We start from the raw sequence: 14,261 nt of genomic DNA on the forward strand, positions 1-14,261 counted from the left end.
CCACCCCACCATTCCAGTCTCATCTCACATGGCTCCCAGCCACAAAGATTATTTGCATGCATACACACATGCTATAGTGTCTCTAGCCTCAGGCCTTTGTCTGTCTGCCTGGAATGTTGCTCTTTGCCCTACCCCCCTTGTCCACCTGCTCCTTCTTTTAGATTCCATTTTAGCCTCACCTCCTCCAGGAAGTCTTCCCTGAGAGCACAGCTGAGCTCAGATCCTTCCTCTGGTATGATGGGCTTAATCTCAAAAAGATGTAATGTGACCCACCATGGAATATCAGCAGGCTCCTTTGGGCTGCAAATAAGCTGGCCCAAACAATAAGAAGTATGAACTTTGCACGATGAGGTCATGAATCGGGCTGTTTGAGGGTTGGTAACTTAAAGGCTTGATGATGTCATCAAGGGCCCGGTGTTTCTCATTGGCTCTGTGGAATGGCTGGGGCAGCTCCAGGCATTATGGGCAGTCACAGGACGGGGTGGTGAGGACTCAGGGAAGCGAAAGGGCTGTTGCCTCCCAGGGTCTATGAGAAAACCTTTCTGGGAACACACCCCCTCATACACAGACTCTCATCTCATTGGTCAGAACTAGGCACGTGAGCATTCCTCCACCAGTCACAGTTACAGGAAATGAGACTCTCACGAACTAATCAGGATCCACCACTGCAGCTGGGGCCGGCTGCCTGGAAGCTTGTGGCCACTGGGAGGTGGGGCTCCCTGAGGACCCCAGTTTGCTGTCTGCAAGCCCGGAAGGGAAAACTGGGAATAATTAATAAGTGTACGGTAAAAAACAACAGTGACAAAAATAATAGCTGACACTTATAAAGCATTTACTACATTCCAGGCACTGTTCCAAGCACCATATATCTGTTAGTTCATTCAATCCTCACAGCAACCCTCTAAAGTTGGAGCTGGATTGTCCCCATTTTTCAGATGAGGAAACTGAGGACCTTGAGTGCCCAAGGACTCACAGAAGGTGCAGAGCTGGGATTCGAACCCAGGAAGTATGGTCGCAGAACCTGTCCTTAGACCACTCAGCCAGGTCTAAAGTCACACCGGTTTGGACACCCACTCCCCAGGGGCCGCTAAGCAGAGGTGTCACTGAGAGTCCATGGCAGTGAAGCGGGGGCAGGGGCAAAATCATTATCCTGAAATGCAAGTTCAGGTAACAGGAAGCTGCAGCACCCTCTTTTTTTTGCCTGTGAAATGCTTGTATCCAGAAAGTCCATCTCACTTGATTGGCAAGAAAAAGCACCGAAGTGATATGCAGTGAGCACGTGCTCACAGAATCCCACGCTGCCCACTTGGGCCAGACCTGCAGTCGGCAAGTCTCGGGTAGAGGCATTTACAGGAGAAAAGCTCAAAGCTGCAAAAAGTCCATTCGGAGTCCACTGTTTTCTTGAGTGCATGGGGCTGAAGCCACGGTTTGATTGCATTAGGGAAAGACAGGCTGGCAGGGGAGTTAAGGCCTGGGACCCGGCACCTGGCGTGGAATCCCAGCACCCCTACATCCTGGCGGTGTGACCTTGGGCAAGATGCTTGACCTCTCTGTGTGCTCAGTTTCTAAAACAGGGATAGTGGTCATGTCCACTGCCTAGGTTGTTGTGCGGACTTAGAGAGACAAACCATGACAAGCACTTCAAATAGAGCCTGGTCCACCGTAAACTCCAGTAAGTATTGGCTGAGAGAGAAAATGCCCTTTAAGCTGGTCAGTGACAGTCTGCAGAGGCAGAGTTTGAAAAGCCCAGGGTTAGATTTTTTTTTAAGGCTTCTTAGGCGCATACAATCACACTCTGATTTAGGAAGTGGAGATTCTGTCACTGCGCTCCAGGTACCTCACCAAGGACGCCAGGCATTTAGGGCTCTGAAAGGGGCAGCCAAAATGCCGTAGCATCCCACAGCTGCAAGCAAGTAAGGCTTCCTAGAATAGGTGGCACTGTGAGCTGAGTCTGGGTGGAATAGGGAGATGTCAGGAGGTTGAGGTGCTGGGGATGAAAGAAGACAGGCTGGGCAGGGAGCAGGAGGGGGTGGGCACAGATGGAGGAGGTGGGGAGAGCACAGGGTGAGCCCCAGAGCCAATTCCCACGCCCGCCTGGGGTATCCGTGACCTGTTGCTGCCCCAGAGAAAGGGGCTGGCCCAGCCCCAGCTCCCAAGCACCAGGTATGGAAAGCACAGAGTTGTCCTTGGCCTGCCCCACATCCAGCTGCTTAGCGAGGTCCGCCCCTCCTCACCCGAGCCCCCTGCTTCTGCCGGTGCCAGTCCTCCCCATCTCCCCGCTGCATTATCCAGACAGCTTTGCCACCAGTCCCGTCTGCCTCCAGGACAATGCAAATGGTTAGCGCAGCCAGAGCCCTCTGGACAGGAGGAACCACAGGAGCAAAGGCCTGGAGGCTGGAAAGAGAAAGGTGTATGCAGAGTGCAGGCTGGGACTTGTGGCCCGTGTGACCACAGCTTGGGGTTGGTGCAAATTGGTATGTTTTGTTCATGCAGAAACCCTGCAACGTGCACCTGCTATGTGCAGGGCCCAGTGGAAGACACAAAAGGAGCTTTGGTCCAGTGGGAAGAAAAGGTGTGTTCTCTGCCAAAGGTAGAGGGTGAGAGGCCCAAAGACCCAGAAGGAGGGGACAGCTGGTACTGCAGGGGCTGAGTGGAGGCCCTGTGGCCTCACCAGAGGTGGTGCTGGGGTAGATGTCATAGTTCACTCTGAATCTCTGACTGTATCTCTGCCTTGCTCAAAACCGTTCTCAGACTGCCCCCTGATCCTTATCTGGCATTGTGAATATTCTTTGGTCTGACTTCTATCCTCTCTGGCTTTGCCCCATCTCTCCACCACACATGCCCTAGTTTTAGAGTAACTGTGGTAGTTTTTAAATACCCCAAATTCTTTGACACTGTTCCCTTCAAAAGCTAGACCTCCCTTGCCTTTAAGTGTGGGGTCTGGATTAGTGACTTTCTTCTAATGAGCAGAAGGGAACAGAAGCAATACTGTGAGGCTTCTGGGGCTATAGGGCTTAAAAAGATAGCTTCTGGGCTTCCCTGGTGGCGCAGTCGTTGAGAGTCCGCCTGCCGATGCAAGGGACACGGGTTCGTGCCCCGGTCCGGGAAGATCCCACATGCTGCGGAGTGGCTGGGCCCGTGAGCCATGGCCACTGAGCCTGCGTGTCCACAGCCTGTGCTCTGCAACAGGAGAGGCCACAGCAGTGAGAGGCCCGCATACCTCAAAAAAAAAAAAAAAAAACATAACTTCTGCCTGGCACTGCTTTGCTCTGTCTTTCTCTTGCTCTGTGGGAAGCCAGCTGCCATGTTGTAAGGACACTCAAGCATCCCTGTGGAGAGGCCCACAGTGGAGTGGAACTGAGGCCTCCCACCAACAGCCAGCCTGTGAGTGAGTCACCCTGGCAACAGATCCTCCTGCCCCAGGCAAGCCTTCCAATGACCGCAGCCCCAGCTAGCACCTGGGCTGCAACCTCATAAGAAACCCTCAGCCAGAAGTGCCCAGGTGTGCCATGCCCACATTCCTAGCCCATAGGAGCTGTGAGAGATACACAAGTTTGTTGTTTCAAGCGACTAGGTTTTCAGGTAATTTGTTATGCAATGGATAACTGATACGGTGACTATGTAATTTATCATCCAAATGGGGACACTTCTGAGAATAACAGGGGGCACTAAAAATAATTACCCTGGACAACAGGGCAAACCAGACAGAATGTGTGATCGCCCTAGCCAGCTTTCATCCAGCCAGATAGCTCTTGAAGCCACCCTGGGGCCGGGTAAGTGGCTTTCTGGGATCACCTGTGCCTCAGGGTATAGGGTGGGAGAGCTAGTCCCCCTCTGTCCTCACACCAGGTGCATGCCCAGGCCTCCTCAGGACCAGTGCTCCACTGCACTGACTCATCTTCTGTTGCAAAGGACTGAGCTGGCGCTTGCTGGCAAATGTTTTTCTTATAACAGACCTCCGGTCTGAGGAACCAGCCCTGAATAAAGCAGCCTAGTCCCACCGGTGCTGGAGCAGTCAGATTCTGGTTGTCCAAGACCCAGTGCTGCACATTGGCACAAGCAGACAGGCCTACCAGCATCACCCCCAGCTGCCAGTTCCCCCAAACCTTTAGCCACTCAGTTTGTGGTGAGTGTGTTAAATTACACCTTCTAAGGGGAAGCTCACCTCTGGATGCCTTACACTCTTCCTTGCCTTAATTATAATATATTGGACACACTCTGACCTCTGAGATCTAGGCTTACAAGCTTGGGGTCTTACCTGCCCACCCATGTTCATGGCAGCACCATTCACAATAGCCAAAAGATGGGAGCAACCCAAGTGCCCATAGACAAATGCACGGATAAGCAAAATGTGGTCTGTACAAATAATAAAGTATCATCCAGCCTTAAAGAGGAAGGAAATGGTGACACGTGCTACAACATGGATGAGCCTTGAGGACATTATGCTAAGTGAAATAAGCAGTCACAGAAAGACAAATAGTGTTTGATTCCACTTACATGAGGTACCTAGAGAAGTCAATTCATAGAGACAGAAAGTCAAGTGGTGGTTGCCGGGGGCTGGTGAGGGGGGGTGAGTGGGGACTTGTTATTCAGTGAGTATAGAGTTTCAGTTTTGCAAGATGAAGCGTCCTGGAGATCAGTTACGAAACAATATGAATGCACTCGACTACTGAAGAGTAAACTTTAAAATGGTCAAGATGATAAGTTTGATAGCATGTATGTTTTACGGAAACTTGGGGGACAGAAGAAAAAGGTGGGAGCCTGGCGAGCGTGCAGAACCAGGGGGCAGTGTGGTGGGTGAGTGGATGGCAGTGAGCCACAGCAGCGTGGGCAGCAGAGTCAGGCCACGGGAAAGAGCTGTCACCCAGTGAGACAGCGGCTTGGAGCATGTCATGCATTAACTCACTTAATCCTCACAATAACCCTTAGCACGTAGGTGCGATTACTGGCCCCGTTTTGCAGGTGCGGGAACTGAGACGTTGACTTTGCTCAAGATCACAGGACCAACAGGTGAAGAGTAGGGTTGTTGTTTTTTTAATAACAGCTTTATTGAGATATAATTCACATACCATACAATTCACCCTCTTCGAGGGTACAACTCAGTAGCTTCTTGTGTATTCAGAGTTGTGCAGCCATCAGCACTGTCTAATTCCAAAACTCGTCCATCGTCACCCCAAAAGAAACCATAAACAGACATTCCCTAGCCCCTGGCAGCACTAATCTACTTTCTGTCTCTAGGGATTTGCCTGTTCTGGACATTTCCTATCAATGGAATCATACAATATGTGGTTCTTTGTGACCGGCTTCTTTCACGGAGCATCATGTTTTCAAGGTTCATCTGTGTTGTAGCCTGTGTGTCAATACGTCATTCCTTTTTATGAGAGAATAGTGTTCCATTGTATTGGATAGACCACATTTTGTTTATTCATCCATTGATGTATATTTGGATTGTTTCCACATTTTTGTTATCATAAAGATCACTGCTGTGAACATCTGTGTACAAGTGTTGGTGTGAATGTGTGTTTTCATCTCTCTTGGGTAGATCCCTAGGGGTGGAATTGCTGGGTCACGTGGTAACTCTGTGTTTTAACATTCTGAGGACCTGCCAGGCTGTTTCCCACAGCGGCTGCACCATTTGACATACCTGAGGAGTAGGGATTTGAAACCAGGGCGTCTGGCTGCAGAGTCCATGTTCGTAAACCACCACACTAGCTTAATATGGGTAGGAGCCGGGAGTCCCTTACCGGTTGGGTGACCACAGTCTGGGCTACTGAACCTCTGGGAGACTCGGTGTCTTTGTGGGTGAACAGGATTATGGGGAGGGGCTAGCCCAGGTTAAGCACCTGGCCACAGCAGGCTTTGCCCATGGTCCTCCTGGTACAGCACTCACTGGAACTTGGTGTTACCTAAGCGGGCACATCAGTGGAGGCAAGGAAGTGTGACATGTAGGTTCCTGTAGCTCTTGGGGTCCTTGGAGAGCCTGGGCAGCTGTCAGTGGAGAGGGGGCTCCCCAGCTGACCCAGCCTTGGCTGTGGCCACCTGATCTGAGCCTAGGCTGCCGGGAGGTATATAGTTGTGGCAGGAAGGGAGTGGGGGGCAGTCAAGTCAGACCCCCCTCCTCCTGCACAGGCCTCAGACCCTGGGCAGTACAAGGTGCATACGTCCAAGGTAGGGTTAGTTTTCCCTCCAAGGTGGGCCTCCTGGACGCTCCCCTGGACTTTCCTCTCCACTCTCAGGGCCTCTCCACCAGGCCTACCTTCCTTGAGCCCCTCCCCACCCCACGATTTACTCCCTTTCTTGAGCAGGAAAGGCAGTGGGTGGAAATTTGTTCTCAAAGTTCAATCTTTTTCCTTCAGAGTTCAAAAGTCACTGAGGCAGTGACTGATAACGATGGATTGAGAACAAACAAAGCTTTTAGCCTCAGCGATCTTTCTTGAGAGCCTAGTACGTGTCAGGCTGCAGTAGGGTTTTCCATCCTTTTCCCTCACCAGGCTCCATAGGAAGGAGGGTTCCCAGCCGACGGTGGAGTCAGCGGCTCGTAACTCACCCCAATTCACACAGCAGACACCTAGCAGACTGGGGTTCAGGCCTGTGCTAAGGCCCATTTCTCAGGGGAAGTACACACTTGTAAGAGTCAAGAAAACGTGTTTTTAATCCAACGTCCACCACTTACCAGCTCTGTGACCTTGGACAAGTTGTTGAGAGCCTCAAAGGAGGCTCAGTTTCCCCATCTTTAAAATAGGCACCATGCTGTCGAGCTCTTTGGGTTCCACTGAAGATTAAGTGGGAAATTTTACATCAAGGGCTTGGGCATCTGACCCACAGTGAGCTGATCATTCATATGAATTCAACAGATATTTTTTGAGGACTGAAGGGCCCTGGGCTGGACTGCACCCCTTGGCGAAGGGGTGGCGGTGGCCTCTGTCCCCGCGGTGCTGATGGTCTGTTCTGCTTTGGAATTGTTGGAAGGGCTGAGCTGGTGGTTGCAGGATGGAATGACTAATTCTGATTTTTATTTGACTAGGGGTGTTTTTTTTTTTTAATTGAGTGAGATGTGGGGACTGACAGACTGGCCCAGGGGGCCGGGGATGGGGAGGCTAGTAGCGGAAGAGGAGTCTGCAGGCACGTGGACCCGAGAACCTTTGTGGTTAGGCCGGCGGCCCACTGTAAGGGCAGCTTGTCAGAACCAAGAGTGCTGGTGTCCTTTCAAAGGCATGAGCTCTCCGCTCCCAGCAAGGTCCTGGGAGCCCTTCTCAGATGGTGGCGATCGCGAGACCCCTCAGTGCCCACCTGTACTGCCGGCCTCGCTTGAGCACCAGCTGTGTTGTTAAAACGCCCCGTAAAAAATCAAACCATTGGAAGGCTGCCCTGAGTTAATGCCCCAAGGAGCACTTGTTCTCAAAAGCCAGGAACCCTGAGTCCTCCTGCAGAATGAAGGTTCTTGCATCTCCCCCACCCCTACCCCGCGCACACACCTCTGTCCCATGAGGGCAGGTGTGCTCCACAGACTCATCCCTTCACCCACCAAGGGCAGGGACCGGCCAAGGGGGATCCCCGTGGGAGCAGTTAGGTGCTTGTGAGGTCTGGAAGCCGGTGCCTCCAGCCTCCGAGGGCTTGTCTGCCACCCCAGGGGAAATCAAGCCCATGGGACGCTGGCTCGGGAAGGCAGAGGCTGCACCGTGGAGACGGTTCATTCTTGCTCTCTGGGGTTTCCTTACACCTGGCATGGATTCTTGGCCCTTGAGGCTTCCTTCATCTCCACTAGTTCCCAAGTGTGTCTCGATACCCATTCTGTGCCACATGCTGGCCCTTTGAGGACTTGGACCCCAACCCTGGACTCCTTGTGGACAGCACGGTGGGGAAGACAGCTCTCCAAGATCTTGATTACACTAATCTGGTGAGAGGAAAGTCCTCAAGGCTCGGGGGAGCTCGAGGTACAGGGGAGGAAGTACAGTTGAGTCCAGGTGGGTCGGGGAGGGCTTCCAGGAGAGGTGGCATTGAGCCAGGCTTGAAACATTGAGGTAGAGAAGGGACTTCCAAGAAAGAGACACAGCATGTGCAGAAGCACAGAGCCCTGGCCAGTGCGGCCCATGGTGATTGGGAGCTGGAGGGGATGGCCCTGTTATGAGGAGAGGGAGGGCTCTGTCCAGCCTCCTCGGTCAGGATCTGGTCACTGGTGTAATCCCAGGGCCGAAGAAGGCTCATGGGAGAGGGGAGGGCAGGGCAGGTAAGGAAGAGGACAGCTGGGGGAAAAGGCCCAGAGAAATGCCCCAGTGGAAAAGGAAATGAGAGAGAATGTGGTGTGGGAAATCTAAGCTGGCGAAATGCCACTTCTGGGTGTATACCCGAAAGGATTGGAAGCAGGGTCTCAAATATTTGTACACCCATGTTCACAGCAGTGTTACTCACAGCAGCAAAAACATGGAAGCAACCCAAGTATCCATTGACTGATGAATTGATAAGCAAAATGTGGTGTATGCGTACAGTAGAATACTGTTCAGCCTTAAAAAGGAAGGAAATTCTGACACCTGCTACAACATGGATGAACCTTGGGGACTGAGTGGTATAAGCCAGTCACAAAGGATAAATACCGTACAAATTCATAGAGACAGAAAGTAGAATGGTGAAGCACAGGGACTGGTGATGGGGAGAATGGGGAGTTATCATTTAATAGAGACAGTTTCAGTTTTACAAGATGAAAAGAGTTATGGGGACGGATGGTGGTGATGGTTGCACAACAATGTAAATGTAGTTAATACCACTGAGCTGTATACCTTAAAATCGTTAAGATGGTAAATTTTTTGTGTATTTAATATAATAAAGTGCATACTGAACAACAGACAACAAATCCAGGCTAGTGAGAATGAGAAGAAAGTTGAGAGGTGGCTGTGGAGAGGATTGTCAGTGAGAGAGCATGAGTCTTGACGGATCTGAGTTGGAACCCTCACTGTGCCACCTGTGTTAGTCAGCTTGAGCTGCAATAACAAAATACCACAGCCTGGGTGGCTTAAACACAGAAATTTATTTCTCAGTTTTGGAAGTTGGGAATCCAAGATCAGGATGCCAATAGATTCACTTCCTGGTGAGGGCTCTCTTCTTGGCTTGCAGATAGCCGCCTTCTCCCTGTGCCCTCACATGGTCTTTTCTCGGTGCATGTGCATGGACAGAGAAAGCAAGCGAGATCTCTCTCTTCCTCTCTTAGGGCACTAACCCCATTACGGGGCCCCATCCTCATGACCTCATCCAAACCTAATCACCTCCCAGAGTCCCCACCTCCAAATACCATCCCATCGGGGGTTAGGCCTTCAACATATGAATTTGTGGAGGACACAGACATTCCGTCCATATGCCACATTTGGAGTCATTTCACTTCAGTAAGTCTCAGTTTTCATATCTGGAAAGTGCTGCTGAGCCCCTGGGGTCCTGTTGGAGCCTCATGTGCTCTTGTGCATCCAATGCCTGGCCTCTAAGAGTTGCTCATCAGGCCTTGGCTGTCATCGGCTAGGCTTCCCTGAGCATCTGCCATTCTCCATAACCCCTAGATGTCCCCAGATGGTCTGGGCCTCTGGGAGATGCTCATTTCCCCCCTTGCAGGCTGTGCTTTGGGCCTCTGACTGGGTCTGGTGCTGTGGTCTCTAAGCAGGAGGGTGAGCACAGACCAGGTCTCAGGAAGGCTTAGGTGGGCTGTTTGTCTTCACGATGAGGCTGGAGATCTTGGGATACCTTCCCCATTCTTTGTTTACCCACCTCTGAAGGACCCAGGCTTACTGGGGTGGGGGGGGGCACGGTGACCAAGCAGCTTCTAGCTGGAGAGAATGCAGAATCCCAGGGTCTGTTTTAAGATGACAGGTCACCTGGCTTCTTAGGTGGGTCAGGGTCAGGCCCCCTCCCAAATAGAGGATTGCAGGTGGGCAAGAGAGGCTGTACCCCCGCCTGGGAGAGGCAGGGAGCCCCATCATCCTCTGATTCTCCTCCATTCTCCTGGCGTCAGGCTATGTCGGCTGTCGCCTGGGTCCTGGGCAGGAAGGAGGAGAGGATTGTGACTGCCAGGTCACAGCACAAGTCAACAGCAGGGCTGGGGTTTGATCCCCAGGATAGCCTGGCCCCCAACGCCATGCCCCTGGCCATGACACCCTCCTTCCTGCACCCTCTCAGTGCCCCCCGCTGGCACCCCACTCTTACCTGGCTCCCCTGCCTTGGCAGTCCACCTTGGCCCTATCGCCTCCTTGCCTCTGTTTTTTTTTTCCCTTCGTTTTTAATTTTTGGATAGATAGCAAATTCACAATTTATTAGAATTCCAAAGTTACACAAAGGTGCCCAGTAAAAGCTTCCTCCTACCCTTGTACTTCAGCCAACCAATTCCCGCCCCCCACGGACAAGGAGATCAGTGGGGATCCCGGTGATATTTCCCGTGTGTGCGTGTGTGTGTGTGTATATGCAAATACGCATATGTAGTATTTTCTCTTTTTTTTCTTTTTAACATAAGTTGGTATTAAACCATGCTCACTATTCCCATTCTGCACCGTGGTATTCTTCAGCTGAAGTTCGTTTTAGTGGTGATTCACATCCTTCATTTTAACTGTTACACAGTTTCCCAAGGACCAGGTGACCATCATGTCGTTAAACTTACTCCGCAGGTGGACCTTTGTTCCCAACCTTTTTTGTCATTATTTACAATTAATGCCATAACGTGTAACTTGGGGCACGGGCCTTATTTTGCATGCATGAGAATATGCCTGCAGGCAAATGCCTAGAAGCAGAACCCCGGGGTCAGAGCACGTGTGTTGGAAAAGTCCTCACGTAGTGCCTGTGGAAAGGGGTTCCCGTTGACATCCCTGTCTGGGTGTACTGGGCCTGCTTCCCACCACCTCACCACCCAGTGTGTCATCAGATAGCCTGGTAGGTGAAGGACCCCTCTATGTCACCTTCCATCCTGGGGGTGCGTGTTTATGCACATACATGCCAGCCCTGAGGCATTTGCTTGTCTTCTTCTTTGGGGCCCTCTGTCACTGTTCATCTTATTTCCCCCATCCAGCTCACAGGCCCCCAGTGGGCTGCGGCAGGTCTTAAGCCTTTCACCTCCAGAGCACCCAGCCTCTAGTCGGCCCACCATAGTTAAAGCCCTGATTTTATTTGATCTCCTATCAGGGTATCTGGCCATCTCTGTGGCCAGCTCCCCCGCTGTCCCCCTCCATGTGCAGGTGAAGACATCTGTCTGCCAGGCCCCGGGGCCCAGGTAGCCACACCCACACTCGAGCATCCCCAGTGTGTCCAGCCCTTGAAGCTGAGTCCACACCTCCAGGGGCTGCCCCCTCACAGGTCCAGAGCTCTCTCACCTCCACAATGTTGGAAACTGGCCCAGGTCCCAGCACCCCCAGGCCTTTCCACCTTCCTGCCAGATTTAGCTGATGGGGAGGCTCCAAGCTCTGGCAGCAGCTGGGCCTGAGCAGTGCCCTCCCTGGGGCTTCACAGCTGTCCCAGAGGTAAAGTGTGCCAGACCCCATAAAGATACCCACCCACCCCAGGGCGGTGGGTAGGCAGCTTCTGGCCCCTGCTGCCCTCAGAGAGCTCTGGAAGAGCCTTCTTGCCGCTGCCAAAGATGTAGCAAGAAGCTCACCCACCTCCTGTGCAGGTGGAGGATGCTAGCACCACAGAGGCCTAGGCCTACCCGCTTACCACTCACACGTAGCATGTTCTGCCCACTTAACTCACGACCTTTGGTGGAGTGTTAGCCTTTCCAGTCCTCAGTTTCTTCATCTGCAAAATGGGGTGATAACACTGACTTGGCCAGCTCATCAGAAATTCCTTTTAACATCGTTATGCTCTGATTACTTTAACACCACTGTCTCCCTTACTTTCCCTCCCTCCACGACTTTGGCAAATTGGATGTGGCCCTGGGATATAGGCCACAGCCAAGTGAGAATTTTAATAAAAGTGAAATATTTGGCCCAGAGCCCATGGAAGGCCCTTGGGGCCTGGCCCTTCTCATTGTGGGGCAGGGCCACTAGACTGTCATTGAGCTGCTCCAGGAAACTCAGAGAGGTAATGACAGGTACAAACCCAGCAAAAGAAAACGCCGCGTCCCCCAGGAGAGGTTGGGTAGTAAGGAGCTGACAGTGGGTGCCTGTGTTGATTTTCGGCCCATCCTGACTCTGGAAAGTTGGTGCCACAATCAGCCAGGAGTGCAGGACAATGAGACAGCTTGGGCTGGGGCTTTCTTTGCAGGCACGTCTCAGCCATAGCTGGACCCCCAGGCCAGGCGCACTTTGGAAGCAGCAGGGGCTGATGACCCCTGTCCAGTTCGTAAGCATAGCTCTGCTGCTGACTGAGCCTGCCCCAGTCTGGGACAGCTAGGGAGAGTAGACCAACCAGAGGGTTCTTTGCCCCAGGGCAGGCAGGTGCAGGGCTGGAGGCTGGCCACGAAGGGGTCCCTTCCAGCCCTCTCCTGCCCCAGCCTAAGGTCTGGGATGGCACCATTTGGGTGTAAGCGCTGCCCTCCCCGGTGGAGAATGTTAGCACACTGAATAGCTAGTTCTCGGCCACTCTGGGCTGGACCCAGCCTGACATCTTTAGTTCAGCTCTTTTATTTCATGGATTTGGAACTGAGTCCATAAAAGAGGACTTGCCAAGGCACGTGGCGGTCACACTGATCCCCCCAGGTGCAGACAGGCCCTGGGGAGCTAGGCTGCGGCTCAGCTCAGAGCCCCTTCCCTTCAGCTTGGGAAACATTCTGTACCGTTTCTCATGGGCTTATGTTCATTTCAGCCCTTTTCCCATCATCTCTGGTCATTTGTCCAGTTGTTTCACGAGTCTCTTCTCAGTAGCCGGCAGTGTCTTTAAGGGTATTGTGGACTGAGTGTTTGTGTCCCCCCAGAACTCATATGCTAAAGCCCTAACCCCTAGTGGGAATGTATTTGGAGATGGGCCTTTAGGAAGTAATTAAAGTTAAAAGAGGTCATAACGGTGGGGACCTGATCCAATAGGATTAGTGTCCTTAGGAGAAGAGGCACCAGAGAGCTCGCTTGCTTTCTCTCCACATGTGCACAGGAGGAAGGCCAGGTAAGGATGCAGCCTTCATCAAGCCAGGAGGGAGCCCTCTCCAGAAACACTGCCAGCACTCTGTTCTACTTCCGTCCTCCAGAACTGTGAGAAAATAAACTTCTGTTGTTTAAGGCCCCCAGTGCTTTGTTCTGGCAGCCCTGGCTGTTGTTGCCCTATGTGTCCCCCATGCCACCTTAGCCCTCCTGGACCGCTGAGATTGAGGACCAGTGGAAAGAGCCCCGACGAGACTGTCCCAAAGCCTCAGTGTGCCCATCTTGGTAACGGGAGGGTGAAGAGAGAGGCAGGTAGGTCAGGTACTCGTGGGCACAATAGCAGTTTTCTTGCCCTTCCTCCCTGGCTCAAGGTTGAGCTCATTAAAAGAGCTAAGTGTCGGGAATTCCATGGTGGTCCAGTGGTTAGGACTGTGCGCTATCACCAGGTTCGATCCCTGGTCTGGGAACTAAGATCCTGCAAGCCATGCAGCGTAACCAAAAAAAAAAAAAACCAAAAACAAACAAACCAAAGAGCTAAATGTCAGTGCTAAACATTTTACCCCCTGAGCTAAGTGAACAACCGGGGGCTTTTCCTGGGGGAAAGTAGTAGTAAACTCGAGACCCCGCCTCATGCCAGCAGCTAGTCCTTCACTCTTGAGGACCTCAATGAGGTTCCGGACATCATGGAGACAGAGATGGAATCCAGACCTGGAATGGTCCCAGGGCCTGTGGCTTGGGGGGTTAACCGCAGCCGAACGACCTGGAGCTGCAGGCCACGGAGGCGACATGGGCATTGTTTCAGGTGGAGGCTGCTTGCTATTGAATGAGTGATGGGTAGAAAAGTTCTAGAACTGTACTGTCCAAGTCGGTAGCCTCTAGTTCACATTTAATTAATATGAACTCTAGCTAAGTTCATATTAATTAAAATCAAGTAAGGTTTTTTAAAAAATTCAGTTCTTTAGCCTCATTTCATAGCACTCAGTAGCCACACGTGGCTGGTGGCTAAGCCAACTGGACAACGCGGGTGTAGACCGTTTTCATCATTCCAGGAAGTTCTCCTGGATAGCACTGTTCTAGGTTTGTTTGGACTCAATAGAGAGAATGCCAGGTTCGTTTCAACAATGGCTGTCCTGACTTAGGGTTGGGCGGAGTGGGGTCACACCTGGCTGTATTGCCACCCTTTGCAGGCAGATGCTGGGGGTACACCCCATGGGCTCCACCCCATGG

General features: G+C 52.1%; 1 protein-coding gene across 2 annotated transcripts in view; it reads left to right on the forward strand.

The window, feature by feature from the left end:
- CASTOR2 (cytosolic arginine sensor for mTORC1 subunit 2) overlaps positions 1–14,261 on the forward strand; it is a 55,637-nt gene that overhangs the window by 4,137 nt on the left and 37,239 nt on the right. The gene's annotated exons all lie outside the window — the stretch shown is intronic.

The sequence above is a fragment of the Physeter macrocephalus genome, chromosome 14, assembly GCF_002837175.3.
Source record: "Physeter macrocephalus isolate SW-GA chromosome 14, ASM283717v5, whole genome shotgun sequence".
NCBI classification, from domain to species: Eukaryota; Metazoa; Chordata; class Mammalia; order Artiodactyla; family Physeteridae; genus Physeter; species Physeter macrocephalus.